The following is an 18,994-nucleotide window of genomic DNA, read 5'->3' on the forward strand; positions in this document are numbered from 1 at the left end:
CGGGTCTAGATAAAATGTACAAACATACATATCTTTTCATTCATTAAATGTATCATGGAATAGTGCTGCTTGTATCTTTTACTTTGTTAATGTATGAATTTCAGACCAGGAACAAATTTCAACTTTCAAACCCAACAAAGAATCGAGTCCATATTTAATAACCTCGACTGAAATCAAACGTAATCGTAAAAATATCTTCGCTTGGAACAAGTGCCAAATCTGTACTGAAAAGAGAGTGAATCAGAGTCCAATTAGTTTTTGACGAAAGCTGCAGTATGTGGCCAAACGTTGTTGTGATGAAAAACTACCGACTCAGGTAAAGTCTTATACTGCGATCGTTTTTCTTTCAAACCCACATTGATCAACTTATTTGAAACCGAAAGACTTGACGGTTTTAGCACTCGGAGGCCATTTCGTAATATACTACACTATTATGATTCCACTGTAAACAGAGCATAACAGTACACACAACAAATTTGAATTTCACAAGTAACCTCAAACGATGCAATTGATAAATACCTAATTTCACAAATGACGGAACTTTTCAATTAGTATGAATTTTACTGATACCGACTGTAGGGTAACAGAGGTATTTTGGCCACTTCATATATTTTGGCCCATCTAACAAACTTTATGGATTTAATCGATGTTAAGTACTCCATGTACTTATTGCAGAAGAATTTTCAAAGATATCTCAACATTTAGTGGATATTTTTACAAAGTGAGCCTAAATGAAATCAATCCTAAAGTGGGCCAAAATACCTCTTTTACCCTAATTTTCATTCTGCTGATTTTATAAATTTATATGCATCATTTACCAACCAGGCAGATGTATGCATCTGTGGCTTAGTAGATTAACGGACGTACTCTGTGATTCAATGATTCTCAGTTCAAGTCGCAGCGTTTTGTTATCATTATATATTTTTATTTCAATAAATATCATGTTATGGAATTTTCTATTCACGCAATATTACATGTTAATGCACGTAAATTCGCATGAACTGGAGCGTCGCCAACTATATGAATCTTAAAAGATGTAAAATCACAAAGTTTTTTCGAAGTGTGAGGATCCATTTTTTTCTCCGGACATAATACGTTAAATGAACTTGTTTTTATGTCGAAATCTCCAGACTTCAGCTCGTTCTTTTGATCGAAATAATTGCCCATATTCCATTGCATTTTTTATATGATCATCAATCTTAAGCAACGGTAATTTCAACGCGATTTCAATCTTATCACGAAGCAGTTCACTACTTCTAATTTGGTTCGCGTTTAGGTTCGAATGACGGAGCTAGTTTAATACTCAATATTTTTTTCTACTACAGGCACAAAATTGCTGACCCGACTGAATGTTTGCACAAGATTACCAACTCAGAAGAAGTCACATTGCTCAACTGTAAGAGTTTCCCGATTCGCAACTAGCGATTTGACATGCTAAGCCCTAGTAATTAATGTGCGAGTGCGGCAAGAAGGTTGTCAAGTTAAATGCCAAATGGCGAGGCTTCGGGTCTCTCAGTCGTAGCGGCGTTTATCGCCGCTAGACCTAACCACTGAGATCCGGCCAAGCCGGCCCAGACCGGCCGGTCTGTCGCGATCTGACAGACCCACTCGCAGCTAGAGATGTCGTAATATCGATCGATTAATCGAATAATCGAGTAAAGGCACAGTTAATCGAATGAAATTTATTCGATTGAATTCTTTCAGATAATCGCAGTAATCGAATAATTTCCTACGATTATTGGTTCGATTAGTATTGCGAATTTCAGCTTAGCATAGAATGCGACGGAATCGTCGCAGAATTGCGAAATAATGAGCGTCAGAATCACAGATACCAAGTTGCAGATTTTATGTGAATTTGATGAATTTTCTTTTTTAGCAAACTATGCAGTTTTGCAGACTTTTTAGAGGTTTTCGAAGTTTTTTCAGACAGTAATTTTACCACCAGTGAAAATTACAATACAATAAAATGAAAGAAATGACTCCAGTTTCACTTATGTTCATTATAATCTTCTCAATTGTATTCCTCAAATTTGGTTTCGTTTCATTTTGTCAATGAGTTGAGAAGTTTCAATGTTATCAAAAACTGCACAAAATTCTGTTGATTTTGTCGTGAATACGACTTACTTTACTATGGGGTGCCTTTTCAATATTTACCCTCTGAGAGAGTGATAAGTTTTTGATCGTGAATATCTCTTGTTGTATCTAACGAATCAACATAATTTTTGCTACATGCCATCGGAAATATAATCACAATTTTATGATAAAATTTTCAGTTGTGTGGCATAATGTTTGGTATAAACGAGTATCAAAGAGGATAATTCATAAGGCGCGTTTGCCTTTCTCGTATTTTGAAAGCTCATAGCTCAGTGATCTATGGAAGGATTTATATAATCTAACTACCAATAGAATCGAAATTTTTCAACTTAAACGTGTATAGCAAAAGCATTGAAGTATTTCAATAGTACACTATTGAAAAACCTATCTCATTTGACCCATGTCAACACCAGCCAATCAGAACGCGTTCTGAGGAAGAGAACAAAATATCTGCTGCTGTACAACAAATCGTTCTAAAAAAAGGTTCCAAAAAGTTGTGAATATCGTAGTGAGTTCCTCAATTTGGTCCTTCTGAATGCTAGAAACGAATCCCTACAGCATATTGATAGTTTCTTTCAATAAATTATGCAAATCCGAAATGAAATAATCGACATTAAAATTCTGTATGCGGCTATTTTTATAGCCGTTAGGACCGCCCATTATTGAAAAAGCTACAAACGAAAATACAAAAAAGGGAATCTCTTAACAAAATTTGAATCAGTTTGGTTTCTATCGCCACTGCGAGCAGATGTATTTTTTGTCGTCTGCACAGCTAGTTTCGCTTTCGACAAGAGCGATTACGTCACAGCTGCCAGTCATTAGCATTGGAAAAAAAACAACGGTGGAGAGCATTACACAATATCAGCCGTTCTAATGGCTCTAAAAGTTTTCTAAAGAACTATTAGGATTTGTTTTTCGCAAATCGAAGGTAATTATCCTCAGTTTAGTGCAAATCAAGAACAATTTGGTTAGATTTGTGCACTTTTCGCTGTGTGAAATTCACAGTAATCGAGATCAAGTAAAGCCTTCTTTGTTTTTGCGAAAAATTTGAAAAAGGGGAATACTTGCATAATTCATACAATTGATATTCGGAAGTGTTAAGGAACATGTCAGTTGTTCTCGTATTCACGACATCCAGTTATGTCGCTGACATTACCCACCCGCCTTTTTTTTATTCTAATAGATAATCTCTGGTTCATCAAAAATATTTACACTGCTTTTCTATCAAAAATATTGACATTTCTTTATTTATATTACTAATCGCACAATATTTTTAATAAAATTAAACCAAAATTGTTTTGAATCTTTTACCTATAAATCGTCTGCTTAAAAATTTTAAACCTGAGATAATTCAAGTTTCCTGAATTGACATTCTGAAAGCTTTAGTTCCATGCTCTCACATTCACCTTTTCGAAGGCTATGATTTGTCACATAAACCTTTGCGTTACTATGATTTCAACAGTATTTTACTATTCAAACGATGGGAATAGTAAATTAGGTTTGCTACATAGGATATCATTCGCAACAAACAAACAAATGTATATTGTTTCGCGTGATTTTTTGTTTTTCTTAGTTTGTTCTTGTTTGAAAGAGACATATTTTGATTAAAAGCTATTATACACATATTTACTAGTTTATATTACTAGTTTTTGAGTTTATATACCTCAAATTGATTTATTGATTTCTAGTAATCTTAGTGTGCGAGGACCGAGAGCTTAATTAAGTAATTTAAACTTCATTCAGAAAAAACAGTATAATGAAAACGATGAAACGGTTAGTTGCTCATCAAACATCAAATCAATAGATTCAAACTCGAATGTTATTACTTCATGGTGGCTCCAAACAAATTGTGATTATTACAAAAATATGTCGTGTTTGTTTTAAAGTCACTAAGCACCCTGCCACTTACTTGAAGATCTGTTATGTACTGGCTGAGTGTATATCATAACAGTAATCGAAGAAGAAAATTTTTTTTGGTTGTTAAAAATATGCTCTATTTTGAATAATTCGCCTGCATTTCTTCAAAGAAAATTTTGCCATGTGACTTAATGGTGTTTATAAAAACGAGACCAATATTTGATTCAAATTAGAATATCTATTCATTCTAATTACTAGACATTTGTTTAATTTTTGTGCATGAAATAAGTAAGTTGTTTCGAAAACAATCTGTCACCACTTGAAACAACAAATCGACTTAAACAAAATTGACAATCGAACGTAGAACTAATTTCACCTGACCCGCCATCTATGTTTCATTATTTGAACCTTTCTTAAGATTGATTTTTTCTTATATAATTTCAATTATTTTGTAGAATTCTAGAACTTGTTATAAGAACTGTTTATTTTAAAATGTAAGAAAATTTATTTTCTTTCGTTTCGTGTAATCATTTTTGTTTTTATAAGATGATATGTTGATCAATATCGAGATCCGGAATTAGTTCTTAGTAAAAAACTATTCCTCATCATAATATCGCATATTCGCTTAGGTTTGCGCATCTGTGCGGTCTTTCAAGTAATATTTTATAATGTACGCAACGAATAAAATCATTCCAAGTTATCAACATAACCTTTTCTCGCACGCTAAGATCAGATCTGAAAATATGCCTGGTTTAAAACAGAATCTTGGGTGCTGCTACAATAACATAGGTAGAAATTGATTTTTCTCACACTAAAATTAACTTTTCGCTTGAAGAAATGACGTTGTATGTAAGTTATAAAGGATTTTACAAGTGAAAATTCGGTTTTCCCTTGTATTTTGACAGCTAATATTGCAATCATTATCCTCGCACACGTACGCATCTAGCAGTGAAACACAACGTTAGATCGCCCATCAAATTTAGTCATGCTTAATCGCAAGCTAATCGATTAATCGAGTAATTCTGTACGATTAATCAAGCAAATCGATTAGTTTGAAAAGTTGTATTCGATTATTTACTAATCGAGTATTTCAAAAAACGCGACATCCCTACTCGCAGCCAAGTTTATCGTCTTCGATTTCGTAATGGCCAAGTTTTACTTTGAACGACCGTTTTTCATTTTTACTACCGAGTACCGGGACAGCGGTAAGCCTTCTGAGAAAGCCACAAGAAGGCTACAAATGGACACGGTAAGGATGAAGAAACCACATTCCAGCTGGGCCACCGAACCGGTGCTGGACGCATTCGCCAAAATGTTACACAAACTCCTTCTTGGACCGATGGTAGATAGCGGAGATAGTTGCTTTGGTGTTCAGCGACGAAGCCATAGAGCGAGCCTCCCTTACTGACATTGCCATATTTCAGCCGTAAAGTAGAATCCGACCTTCATCGCAACACCATGTGTGATAATCGTGTTCGGTCGTCGGATGGCTTGGGTTAAAAAGAAAGGAACGCTCGCCATTGGAAAATTGCTTTCCACATGACACATTGAACTTCATCTAAACTCATGCGATAAAGTATTTTTAAATGTCTATTGATTATCGCGGCTTCTCCAATGAATCTTTGAATCGGTCACAGTTAATTTAACAAAATAAGTATGCTATCAAAAATCCCTCCATCGTCACTTCCCGATTGATAGTGTTGTACATTATTTTATTATCACTCCAACTCAAATCAAATAGTTCAACTCCACGGTAGTCACTATTGCTGGTCATCCCTGTTTGCATCGTTGAAAGAAAAAAATGAACGGTAAGAATTAAATTTATTTTTTTGATATTACATCTATTTAGCTTCTTGGACCCTTTAATAGGAGCTCAAATGTACAGTATTGAGGACGGGTGTAAATTCGGTGTATTTCTATTTACTTTTAAATATGGAAGTATTTTTCTTTTTTTTTCTCAAATCTAATGGTCTTTATTGAAAGCTTCTTTTTAGGTTCGAAGGCAACATTTTCCATCACGAGAGCACTTATCCGACACCTAGCCGATTTTACTATTTTTTAGATATGGCATCAAGCAATGTCTATGGTTTTTAGGAAAAATATGTAAATATGATAATGTTAGAGTTTTGTGTTTGTAAACATCAATTGAGTTTTTTCCGAACGGTTTTCATAATTTGTAGATGCTATGTGATTATATATATTTTTTTCTTGTTTATATAACATATCAAAATAACATTTAAAAATGATAACTTTTAAACAACTTTTCTACAAAACATATGAAAAAATAAAATGAAATTTTTCGTTTTTGAGTTAGAATCTTTTGAAATGTGAACATGATAAAGTTGAAGTTTTGTGTTTGAAGACGTCAAATGAATATATTTTTAACGGTTTTAATTGGTTGTAGACAGAGACTATGTGATTTTAGTTTTTTACTTAGAATTGAAAAATATAAAAAATTTTTTTTAGAGTTATAATTTTTCGAAAATTTCGTGTTCTGTATTTATCGATAAATACAGATCACGAAATTTTCGAAAAATTATAATTCTAAAAAAAATTTTAAATATTTTTCAATTCTAGGCAAAAAACTAAAATCACATAGTCTCTGTCTACAACCAATTAAAACCGTTAAAAATATATTCATTTGACGTTTTTAAACACAAAACCTCAACTTTATCATGTTCACATTGTTATACCAAAAAAAAAGACATTTCTATACAATATTGCTCGAATATCAAAAATGCAACGAACGCCAATGATCATCGTTCGCTTCCCTTCGCCCAACGGAAAGACAGACTAGAAATATGACTGCTAAAATAAAAATAGCGGAATCCTAAATCTGGCGACAGAAGTTCTCGGAGACGGTTATAAATTTGCAATTCTGAAGACTTCCCGGTCTGTGCACGGCCGGTATGGTTCAAATTTAATTCCACCTGTGATCCAATATCGCAATTAAAAACTTTCCTCTACGAAATGAGTCCCTCTTTAATCCAGCTGGGTAAAGATATGTGATTTTTGCTTTTCTCATATACAAAGACTACGCAATCACTGCGAAAACCGACTTTTCTTCGAGGCCCGGAGGACCAAATGTCATATACCTGAGAAAATGTCTGTGTGTGTATGTATGTAAAAAAATATGCACTCACTTTTCTCGAAGATTGCTAAACCGATTTTCACAAACTAAGATTCAACTAAAAGGTCTTATAGCTTTATACAAACTTCTAGAACATTTTATCTGGAACCAACTTCCGGTTCCGAAACTAAAGCATGATAAAAATTATTAATTTCATGAGTATTTTTTATCATATTGTCTTTAAAGTATTGAGTATTTTTTATCATATTGTCTTTAAAGCCACTGTGAAATTGAATCCGGATTCGACCGTCGGTTCCGCAGTTACAGGGCGTTAAGTGTCAAAGTTTTTAAACCGGCTTATAGAATGGCAATATGTACAACACCGGTACGTGCATCGTAGAGGAAAAAAACACAAAACGAACGATCCGTGCTTTGTTCTATTTCGCACACGCTATAAAAAACAAAACGGTTACGGATATCTGCTACTGATGTGTGATATTGGTGAAAGACGGTGCAGCGATTGATAAAAATTTTAGCTATTTTATGATAAGTGCGACCGAAAGAATAAAAGAATGTGAATGAATTGAATTTTTGTTTTTTGTAAAAATAAACATTAATTGCAAGCTTCGCGATGTAAATGCTATTTTTACAGTCGTTAGTGCAGTAACACCGTGCCGGTGCTGTAGTGATGTCAATAATAATAATAATAATAATAATAATAATAATAATAATAATAATAATAATAATAATAATAATAATAATAATAATAATAATAATAATAATAATAATAATAATAATAATAATAATAATAATAATAATAATAATAATAATAATAATAATAATTATCCTACGTGTTTTATGCTACTGATTCATGCTGTTTAGCTTGACTTACGTATGAAGAAGTAACAGAAACGCAGGTTCGCTTGTTAGATTTCGTTTGATTGGTTTAATTAATATAGAGCATGAGGTAGTAAGTCTAGGTTTAACTAGGTTGCCGGCAAACGAACCAACTTCGTTTATTTCGGTCATCTGAATCCGGTTTCGAAAGAATTGGAAATAGTGATCCAAAGCAAGATGGCCAAATCGATTTTTTTTATAGGTTCAAAGGGAATGTCGTACAGTTTGTTTTTTGCGAAATCCACAGTAATATTTATGATGTTATAAGTAATATGAGAAAGACATCATTTATAAAAACAGTTTTTTTTTGTTTCTCTGCTGGCTTCTATTTTGCTTACTAAATATTGGCTCGATAGAATCTTGAATTAACTTTTTATTTCTATCGTGTAGTATTGGGAAGAAAAGTATTTTTTAATTTTGTATTTCTTTCTATTTTATGTATGAATAACAAGTAAAAATTCTAAAAATGCAAAAATAATGTATTTTAAATGGGCATTCGATTAAAAAAGCTTAGGAACCACTGGCCTAGGAGAAATTGGGGCTAGCCAGCCACCCTAAGCATTTGAGCTATTTTTTAATATCAGCGATCTTAATATAACACACTACTTAAGCTCTAAGATGCCAAAGGAACGGTAGAATGATTTCTTGTTTTATCAACCAATGTGCTTCCAAAAAACTTTTTGACGTGACTATTACTTACTCTACTACGAGTAGTTTTTCAGACATTGTAATTAAGAAAATTGATGAAATGCCATAAAACTAAACAAGTAATTTTTCTTTACCTATTGACGTAATGTGATTGTCCGGAAAAATGTACGGAAACTTTCAATCGACACTGTATTTGTTTTATTTTTTTGAATCACAACGAGTATGGTACGCGATTTGTAATCATTACTTAACTTCGTCTTGTAGTGTGTTACTCTTTCATTGTCACATTTCGTCGCGGTGATCAGTTGGCAACCTTGAAAACAGGTTACCAAAAAATTCAATAGTCACTTTGTGTGTTTTAGCAACCCAAAAAGCCTGAGAATGTTGACTGAAATTTAATCCTACATACATTTGGAATTTATATTACTTTGAAATTTTCTTCCGAAAATTTTGCTCTACCACAACTGCGTGAAACAACTATACAGTTGAAATGAACAAAAGAATATAAATTAAATATATACAATACTGGATAAATTGGTCAATTAGAGGACAACATTTCACCTGTAAAATGTAATATTAAATTTCATTTCTGTTTTCGTTTAGTCCAAATTGAACCACTATTGCAATGTAGCAAATAAAACCGTTGTATCGTGTTACTCAAGAGAAACTTAGCAACGAAATTGTTGTTTTCTATCACAAAAATGTAATTCGCAACCAAAAATCTAAATAATCCTAAGTTCGCTCAGCCATTCCTATGAAAATGAGTGATATAATATCGCAACATAAAAGCGTCCGATCTCGTTCGAAACATCGGTTCGCAAAATGATCACAGCCTATCGGTTTCAGAATGGCTACAGATAAGGTTGTTGAAGTAAGCCAGTACTAAGCTTCGGCCTTGAATATTATGTAGATTTATAAAGAATGCATAAATACAGTCTGCAGTAAATTTCCTAAATCCATGACGAGGTTAGAATGGCTCATGGAAACATTCCACTTCAAACTCCTTCCTTAATAATGCTTGATTCTGATGATTTAATGTCTTTAATGTCATCTTTGTATCAGCGATACCATAATTGTTGAAAACAAACAATGTCCTTTAGATCAGATTATTTCTAGCAGTATATCAACAAGCGCGAACAAAGATTCCCTATGGCAACTGAAGGTATCGCCAAGGATCGCCAGTGCCTCAAAACAATCGATTGTTCCGATATTAGCTTATCACAGCCGATCCATGTTGAGTGTCGGACAGGTTAACCTTGTCGAATCCGAGACTGGAAATAGTATTTTAATTAGTGGCTACGACCGTGGCACATCTTTCGTCTGCTGATTACGCAACAACAGAGTCGCAAAGATTTCAACTAATGGCACTACGATCGATCATTGAAAGCCCGTAACGGGCATCGCATGGCCAAAAACTAACCAGATCAAACGACCCAATAAAGCTATTCGATTAATTCCATCAATAAAAAAAACGACTACAAACTGATGACTTCGAGTCAAATTAGTGTCGACACGCGTCGCCAAATTAGCGAACACGGCTCAGAAATGAAAACTTTGACACCACCGCGTTGAATCTTCCTCTTAGGTTAACTGCATATTTTATAAACTCATAACCAATTTATGCTAAAAAACACCGATCTTTCTAGGCTCTCGATGAAGGATCGAACATAATGGGAATGGAAGAATATGATAATCTCCAAAGATTTAACACTTAAAGGGTTCCACGAGCCGGAAGCACCGATGTTTACAAGTCAAACTACAGTATCGATTCCGAAATTCGCTTAAGCTGTATCGACAGCGCCTACACTTTTTCATTCTTGATACCCAACTATAATTAGGCATGGATCGGTCGTGACTTATAGGTATATTCTTGTAATCTTGACAGTTATAGAATGTTGACAGTGATACTTCTCACAACGTGGATGCCATTATATCGGTGTCTTCGTTATGTTGACAGGAAACAATTCCTAAAATGAGAAAATCTCATCTTAATTACGTCTACGACTGATTATCTTATCCATACTCACATATAGAATCACCTTGACTTAAAAAGTTTTGTTATTGTTTCAAGCCCGGGGTTTCAATTTTGTGTGGGATTTAGTATGAATTAATCTTACAAAAAAAAGAACGTCTCGAGATCACCAAATAAACTCTAAAAATCAGAGCGTGTGTCATTTTCGTAGGTTCGTATGGCGAGCAACAAATAAATAAAATTTTTGAACACTCCTCACCCGGTGACTCCAAAACCGGCAGATGAAATTCAGAACCACAAAACCTTTCATTTGAGCCTAAGTTTGGGTGACCACTATTTCCGGTGCTTTCGGATTCGGTAGCCGAGATAGCCGAAATAGGTTTGTTTGGCCGTCTACTAACAATGACTACCGATTGGAGCATTTTGGAGACCAGTTCAGACATTTTTTCACGCTTTTGCTTCGCCGGTTTAAGGGGCGGGTCTCATATCAATCATAAGGTTTTATTTACATTTTTTGCTTTTATTTACATTTTTTGCCCTTTTCAGTGATGGTATCAAATTTTTAACACACTTTGCCCTATATTTCCGGATCAGGAGGTTGGATCCGGATGAAACTCAGTAATTCCGTATTGGACCACAGGACCTTTCATTTGAATCTAAGTTTGTGAAAATCGGTCGCGCAATCTATGAGAAAAGTAAGAACACATATTTTCATTTTTTTTGCACATTATACCCCATAACTCCGAAACTGTAATTCAGATCCAAATGAAATTTAGGAATTTAGTATGGGACCTAAAGAGCATTTATTTGAATCTAAGTTTGTGAAAATCGGTTCAGCCATCTCCGAGAAAATTGGTGTACCTATTTTCACAATTTTTGCACGGTTCAGCCATCTTCGAGAGAAGTTAGTGCAAAAAAACGTTACATACACACATACGCACATACACACAGACATTTTATGTACTATACAAACTGAGTCGAATGGTATATGACACTCGGCCCTCCGGACCTCAGTTCGAAAGTCGATTTTCACGGTTATTGCATAACATTTCTATACAAAAAAGGCAAAAAAGCTATCTCATTTTTGCCACGACAATGTAAATTCTTGGATTCAAGATTTTTTTTTCATTAAATTGTCAGAATATAGGTTTTTTTTTTCATTAGTTTTGCAGAGAAGAATTAAATTAAGTTCAGAGAATATGATTTTATAGATTTCTTGGGTCCCATGAACCACTCATGAACAAAGGCAAAAGAAAAAGGCATCAGTAACGACTCCGATATGTGCTATTTCAGCAATTCCATTCTAAATCGACGGTCGATTTTTTTTTCGCATATTTCGGTTTGGCTCAAATTTTGCACATGCATTATTTATGATGAAAAGAGATAATTTTACTCTTACTTTTGAGAAGGAACTAAGAAAAAATCCTTTGAAAATTTTCAATTATATATCCGGCTCTCAATTTGGTCATTGTTTCGCGTGCCGTGTGGGATGTGGTATCGTATTGTCAGGCATTGTTCCTTTTCGGGCAAAAAGCAATCGTCAATCTTCACACGGTAGCGCTCGCCATTGAAGAAGTACGGCCCGATGACGCCACCGGCTCATAATCCACACAAAACAGTGACTTTTTTAGGATAACTTGGTATCTCTGGCAATGCTTCTAGCTGGTCTTCGCTCCAGATGCGGTAATTTTGCTTGTTGACGTATCCATTGAACCAGAAATGAGCTTCGTCGATGAACACAATTTTTCGATGAAAAGTGGATCTTCCTCCAGCTTTGCCAGCACCCATTCATGATTAAATTATAGATTAAACTGAGAAAGTTTGACAATGACACAAGACACGATTCATGCGTGAACTGTCAAAAACCAGTTTTGCCTAAAAGGTAACAGGCAGAAAATCACCCTTTATCAACGGGTTCAGGGATTTACAGCGTGTGTGTATGTAACATTCAAGAAACATGTGAATCCCATCATTATTTTTTAATAATGGGTCACAACTGACAGATGCAATTAATTAATGTTCATTCATGCTCGGTTTAAACCGTTTGGTCTTTCGCCGAGGAGAGGAGATGCAATATAGAAACGTCCATAAAACATCAGAAGGAAGAGTTTGTTTTTTTTTATTTTGTTTAAATGTTACAAAAATTCTTTCAGGTATAAGTTTTTTGTTAATAAACCCAAATAACCAATCGTTACAACCAGTGTTGGTGATTGCCGATAATTTGACAGAAGCTGCTCGACATTTTTCTATATTGTTTTCAACATTTTCAATCCGGTCTAACACCCGGAAAAATCATTTATTATTTTATTTATATTCGATTTCTTCGCGTTTCGCCTTCGGCTCATCAGCAGCAGTTAAAGCAGTTCAATTTGAACCGCTAAGCAGACGCAAAGTTCATACTATTTATGTGACCCTTTAAGGACATGACACTAGGTGCCATATCTTATCTGACGTCTCGGACGAAAACGAGTGACGACCGACTACTGGCTGCTGCAGAATTTAAACATTTAGAAGTTCAAATTGAACTATTAGGCGGTTCAAATTGAATTGTTATGGCAGTTCAATTTGAACTGCTTTAAGCACTGATGAGCCGAAGGCGAAACGCGAAGAAATCGAAACTAAATATGTACTTTACGTACAAACCAAAAAACCCCTAAATGTTCTTTATATTATCTTATGGTAAAACATTTCAAGAATATTCTGTGAAATTTTCAAGCCTATTGGAACGAAACTCTGGAAGTTACGGACCTTTATCTATGGCTATGTCATTCTGCGAAGAAGCAAGAGCTCGTCGCACAGGTCCAAGATTTCAACTTCAATTGACTTCAAAAACTTGACAAACATTCTTGAAATATTTCATTATAATAAATATAAAAGAAAAAATATGATTTTATTAAAATGTTAGACCCTACGGACTCCCTGGAGTAATTAATTGTTACCATTAATTTTATAAACAATAAACTTTAAACGTATTTTTCTCGAAAGCAGATTTTGAAAGTCCATGTTCCATCGTCATTCAAAAACTACTGCACCATTTTTTTTCAAATTTGCACACATTTTCTACATATAAAAAACAGACACCAACGTTTTCCTTTTCGTTGTTCGTTACTTCGGGGAGGTTTAACAGCTACAAAATGGCGCATTTTTTCGAGATAAATCGTAGTTTTCACTTTGAACAACCACCAAAAATTTAAAAAATAAAAAAAAATCAAACAGAAACGTTGGGGTCTAGAAAAACTTCTTCTCTAACAATGCAGCGTTCATTTCTTCACTTCTGATTAGTCTGCGCTGAGATACAGTTTACACCGCAAATCATGGTTTCTTCACCGACTTTTTTATTTTTTTCAAATAACTATTTATTGGAATATGAGTTAAAATTAAATTAATACGATTTAAATTGGGTGTTCAGCCACAAGTGGTGACTTTTCAGCCCTATTATATATATATATATATATATAATATGTCACATAAGAAGGTATAGGCCTCCTCAAGCGCATGCGTAACAAATGTACGCCATTTAGAATACCGGGGAAAAATTCTTCCACTTTTCTTTTTCGATAGAGAGAATCTCTCCGTATTGGGACATAGTTGCGCGAATATAAGGATCGGGGACGCATGAGGGTAGATCATGCACACGCATTTCTATAGCACTATCTTCCATATATACTGGAATGTTGTACTTGATATTTTCATGCTCCACACAGTGCACATTATTATTGTTTTTAGCGAATTGAATTGCATCCAACTCTTTATAGAACTGGATATAAACAACATTATTGGTCTTAATGCATTGAAGTAAATGCACACGTTTAATGTCAAGATGCATTTGCTCCTTAAGCAAACCTTCAAGTTCTCGTATCGAAGGTCGAATTTTTCACTGTCTGAAGTCAATAATAATTGTATTTTTTCGTACCGGCGGTAGCTTTTGTTCGTTTGGTTCACTCATTTCGAGATCGTTCTATTGTTCATTACACAATACTGTACTTGATTTCTTCTGTCCCGAACGTAAGCGGTTTTGGTTTATCGACTGACTTGGTTGAGATGTACGAGCGAACTGATATTATATATATGATTTGGTTGTTACCATGAGGACATCAATTGCTTCCGCAATTCTGAGATTTTTGTGTAGGGAAAATTCTAAACCTACTTGTATTGTGTAATTGGGAAAAGGTACTTATATACTAACTTACTAACTAATACAGAGAGCGAATCGATTCAATTGAAGATTGCATCGATTTTTGGCGGAATTTGCTTATAATATTATGTGACATTACATCTAATGGTTCTATATTTGTGAGTCTGTGTAACTCATTTGTACTAAACCAGGGAGGACGCTTCAAAATCATTTTCAGAATCCTTTGAAGCGTTTTCTTTCTGGTGGAACAACAACTTGACCAAATTGGTACTGCATAAAGCATGGCTGGTCTGAAAATTTGTTTATAAATTAACAATTTGTTTTTTAGACAGAGCTTAGAATTTCTGTTTATAAGAGGATATAAACATTTAATATATTTATTACACTTTGCCTGGATTCCTTCAATGTGATCCTTGAAAGTGAGTTTTTTGTCATACGTTAAACCTAAGTATTTAGCTTGATCAGACCATGTCAATTCCAAGCCATTCAATTTGAGAATGTGATTATTGTTTGGTTTAAGAAAAGAAGCTCTTGGCTTATGAGGAAAGATAATTAATTGCGTTTTTGCTGCATTTGGTTTAATTTTCCATTTTGACAGATGATCACTGAAAATATTTAAACTTCTTTGTAGGCGACTGCAGATCACTCTTAGATTTCTACCTGTGGCTATTCTTCACCAACTTATTTCTTGTTATTTTTCCACAAAATGTTGTTCGAATGATGCTTTTTATCATGCAAAACATTTGAATTTATTATGTCGAACGATATTTCTGGAAAAAAATTCGCAAAAATTATGACTTTTTTTATCGTTTAGATATTGGTGGAGTTAGGGTGGTTCTTCTGATTTTCATTTTATTTATATTTTACATAAATCTCTTTAGTAAAAAAATTGAAAAAAATCAGGAATACTTTAGGAATTATGGAAAACCTTTCTGATTTTTTTTCACAATTTTTCAAAATGTATTTTATGTGAAAAAAAAATGTTCAAAGTTTTCCAATTTTTTTTAATTGCACTTACAATTTTGGTACCACTCTAGATTTCACAAAAAAAAAATTAATTTATGAGTCCATTACACTATAATTTTTTCAGATTTAAAAAAAAATGTGGAATTTTCATAAGGACCGGTGAAAGAAACATGAATCAGAACTAATGAATTGACAAATATTTAGGTTTAAATCTACGGTTTACAGTTTTTATTTATGAACTAATAAGTAATTTTTTAGTTATCTTACATTTATTGTATTCAAATCAAATAATAACTATATTTAGTAAAAATTATAAATTATAAAATTACAGCTCATTTGCAGAAAAAATATTCCTGATACCAAGCGCAAAATCAAGGAAAATTCAAAACCAAGCGAATTCTAAAAAAGTATCAGTTTTAAGGTAAAATGTTCGTCGGCGTACTGTATCACATGGTATGAATAGCCAAGATACCTTAAATTGCTTAACACGACAACTAAAGTCAAACGGCTTAAGCTCATAGAGACGGGTTAATCAAACTGGGATAGGACTGACAGTAAATCCGTCGAAACAAAATGTATGAGAGTATGTATGTATGTGGTGGTTCATGAATTCATGTATTCATTCATTTATGACCGCGGATAAGGCTACAAGAAAAGTAATACGTCACCATAAGAAATTTATCAACAGCGTATAAACCACGGTTTTCAACAGCTGCTTGGAGATCCACCTATCATACGTACAGCTTAAATTGGACAACTACGATCGGTAGGGCATATCATCAGGATAACAGACGGCAAACATTTGAAAATAGTTCTTGAATGTGATTCGAAAAGCTCAAGAAAAAGAGAAGCATAGCGAGCAAGGTGGATCGATTAAATGGAAGCAAAGAGTGGCCATAGTCTGAGCTCTATGGAGATAACTTCAAGATACATAATAAACGGGCTTGAGCTGATACGTGAGAAAAGTACTCCACGAAACACCAGAAAAGACCACTGAGTGCGAGTAAATTCGATTAACTATATTTGCGAAAGCGTTTAAAATTCATTTTTTATATATAGCTCAGTTTCTCATTCATTCTTAGTTAATACATATTTCGATTTAAGCAATAAAACAACACGATTTTCCGAAACTGTTTAATAAAGGGGTCCTCTTCAGGAAATAACAAAAAAACTAAAAATATTAAGTTTAAAAGAACATTTTGTTTGTAAAGAAAATCGACGATGCGAATTTATACGTTCTTTTTGGGTCTTCGGGACTTGCTGCAGGCGCTTTGACTTTATTTCTATCTGATTTACAGTATTTCTTGGGACTGCTGTCCCGGGTTGGTGATTCATTCCATAGGACACTGGTCTTACAAACCAGTTGTCGTATGTTCGAGCCCCGACGTGGAAGGATTCGTAGTGTCAGTAGAATCATAGCACCAGCCATGCAATGGTTCTGTACACTCTGAATCGGCTGCGAAGTCTGTTGAAACAGAAGGTCAAATTCCACTACAGGAATGTAATACCAAGGCTTTGGCTAAGACTGCTAATAGCTAACCTCGAAACCTCCAGACTATCCCGCAAGATGTTGAAGTTACAAACGAATTACAACCGTCCGCTGGCACACATGTTCACTAATGCATTCCCTATACATTGTTTGGTAAATCGAGCCAGGCGTGCGGGCGTGTATAAATAACATGAAATAATAAAAAAATAAAATAAAATAAAATTCTTTTATCATTATTGATTACGTCAATACTCAAGCCCTGAGCTCTAGTTATAGATGGAAACGCATGGTATTTAGTTCTAAGGGCATGTGATATATGATTTTGGAACTAAATACCATGCGTCACCATCGGATGATGACAATTTGATGGAGCCGCATGGTTTTCCGAATGATTGACTTTTTTGAAGTCTTATATTATACCCGTCCACATTTTTTAAAAATCTGAAAAAATGCAGCGTAATGCTCTCATAAATAATTTATTTTTTATGTAAAATCTAGAGTGGTACCAAAATTGCAAGTGCGATTAAAAAAAATTCGAGAATTTTGAACATATTCCTTCACATGAAATACGATTTGAAAAATTCTGAAAAAAATCAGAAAAGTTTCCCATAATTCCTAGAATATTCCTGATTTTTTTCAACTAAATAGGTCTTTGAAAAATTTAAATAAAATTAAAATCAGAAGAACTACACTAATTCCACCAATATGGCAGTTAAAGGGTTAAAATTTTGGGAAAATCATCTCCAATTTAAACCCTTTCAAACGGCGTATATAACTTTTTTCTGTTTGGGGGCAGTTTTTATATGAAAACCCGGCTACACCCTTTATCAGGAGCTATAATCTTGCACGAGTGAATGTGTGCGAGGCAAAAACAAGTGATTTATGCAATTAAAGTCTTGAAATACGAGAAATAACATGAAGCGAGAAAAAAAATTAGAGGGTTGTATTCAAGACACGACCGAGCACAATAACATTAAAAATGGAACGTTTCTAGGGTCTTCATAATAAATACAAAAATAAAGATGATAATGATGACGATACACTAAACTAAAAACTTTTTCAATTGACTAATTACAAACTTGCTCTAGTTTAAGCGCTTAGATTGTTGGCGAATGATAAAATTTACAATTAGATTCTTTCTTGATAATAAATTCTATTCAATTTTGATCCCTTTCCACAATTTTTTACATTGTTAAGATTTTGAATAACGTCCTTTAACTAGAATTCTACTAGAACTAGAAAGCTCAATTTTAGATACAAACAACCTAAAGATTTAAACCTGAACAAATGAAACTGATTTATTTTATGATAATAATCTTCGAGAAACGTACAAACTCATTAATTTTATTTATTTTAGCGAAAAATGTTGTACCAGTAAACTCAGTAATAGTGTATTTTATTAATCATTTTTCAAAATCGTCGATAATATTCGGAAAGTGTCGGTAAATAATATAGCAACAATACGAGGAAGAAAACTTGTGAAACAGTCCGCATAAAATATTTAGTTACTTACATTAATTTTCGTTTTGGCATATTAGGAATATACGGAATGGATACGCAACAAAATTCAGAAATTTTGTTCATATTGTAACTTGATGTTATTAACACATGAATGAACATTGTCATAGTTACAACGCGTGTAGCCATCAGACGCTTATTGTTTTGAAGCTAATAATGATTAAACTGAAACTGGCGGTTAACCAAATTCTACGAGGGTTGCTATTCAAACGATACATGTAAAATCGCAGGTAAACTTACCTTTAGTTTATCTTTGATACTATATGATATTGCATCTAATTATACTGTATATGTGAGCCTGTGGAACTCATTTATACTACCAAACCGAGGAGGCCGCTTTTAGATAAG

The 18,994-nt window shown here is 33.8% G+C and overlaps 1 protein-coding gene across 1 annotated transcript in view; it reads right to left on the reverse strand.

Moving 5' to 3' along the window:
• The window catches only part of LOC131434612 (uncharacterized), a 249,858-nt gene that overhangs the window by 11,111 nt on the left and 219,753 nt on the right, over positions 1-18,994 (reverse strand). The gene's annotated exons all lie outside the window — the stretch shown is intronic.

This window comes from Malaya genurostris, chromosome 3 (assembly GCF_030247185.1).
Source record: "Malaya genurostris strain Urasoe2022 chromosome 3, Malgen_1.1, whole genome shotgun sequence".
Classification (NCBI taxonomy): Eukaryota; Metazoa; Arthropoda; class Insecta; order Diptera; family Culicidae; genus Malaya; species Malaya genurostris.